Source organism: Fopius arisanus, unplaced genomic scaffold (assembly GCF_000806365.1).
Source record: "Fopius arisanus strain USDA-PBARC FA_bdor unplaced genomic scaffold, ASM80636v1 scaffold00059, whole genome shotgun sequence".
In the NCBI taxonomy this organism is placed as follows: Eukaryota; Metazoa; Arthropoda; class Insecta; order Hymenoptera; family Braconidae; genus Fopius; species Fopius arisanus.
In genome coordinates, this window is record NW_011887798.1 from 72,564 (window position 1) to 73,790 (window position 1,227).

Genomic DNA, 1,227 nt, shown 5'->3' on the forward strand with positions numbered 1-1,227 from the left:
ATAATAATAATAATAATAATAATAATAATAATAATAAAGAGAAAAAGAACAACAACAATATGTATGAGTGTAAGGATACATGCAGAAATAAAATCAGCACCTTTTACATACTAATTGTTTCACAGTTCACGTTATATAATTCTACTTGAGTTGTTTCATTCCGTTCATTGATTCATTAGATTATTCAGAAATATTAATTATACGGTGACAATAACTCTAAACTCTTAAAACAAGTGTTTATAAAATTGGCTTTCAGGTGGTTACAGATTTTAAGATCTCACTGTTCTTCTTTCTCTCAGAAAACTCATAGAGAAACAGGAAGATAGGGGAATGAGAAGATTTTTTTTCTTTAATTTCTCATGATATGCAATCCACGTGGATTTTTACAATATCCATTAATATTTGATATTACTTTTGACATTTATATCAAATTTATATTCATATTTTGATGGTGATTCTCAAGGTTCATCATATGGAATATGCAATGAATATCATGTATCAAGTGAAAAATATAATGAAAAATTACAATAATGAATTCGGATTTATTTTTCTTGATACTGCTTTCACAATAAAAATTCCATGACCACTTACTAATGAACTGAAAATATACTCTATTAATTAACTAGACTATTTTTTAATCAATTTTATTTGATCCTAATTTTCAATGATTCCTTGTGCCTCGCATTATTCACTGGAGTGGTTAAAGAAATATAATAATTTTTCCAAATATATACAATTGAAAAAAAAAGGATTTAACTGCAGTTATGGTTGGAGTTATGCATCAGATGAGTTTGGTAATAAAGAAAAATGCAATAATGGTATATAACGTCCATTGGAGTGATAATTACTCTTCCAAATCCTAACTACACCAAAATTATTTGCATAGCAATGACAATAAATATTAAACTATACAGTGGCAGTAAGTTCTTTATGTAAAAAGATTTCGATATCCACACGACATATAGGACACCGTTTATTGGTACATAGCCATTGGTCAACGCAATCCTTGTGGAATAGATGCATGCAAGGAAGTCTTCTGACACTTTCACAGTCCTCAAACTCAGATAAACATATCGTACATTTTTCCACGGCGTCGTCACCATTTTCCACCTTTTTGACAAGTTTGTATTTATGAGGAAAGGTGTGATTCTCTATCGATTCCTGTGTTGCGCCACAGCTGATGTGTGATCCACGTCGTAAATCAACAATCCTCATGTAGTTTTCAAG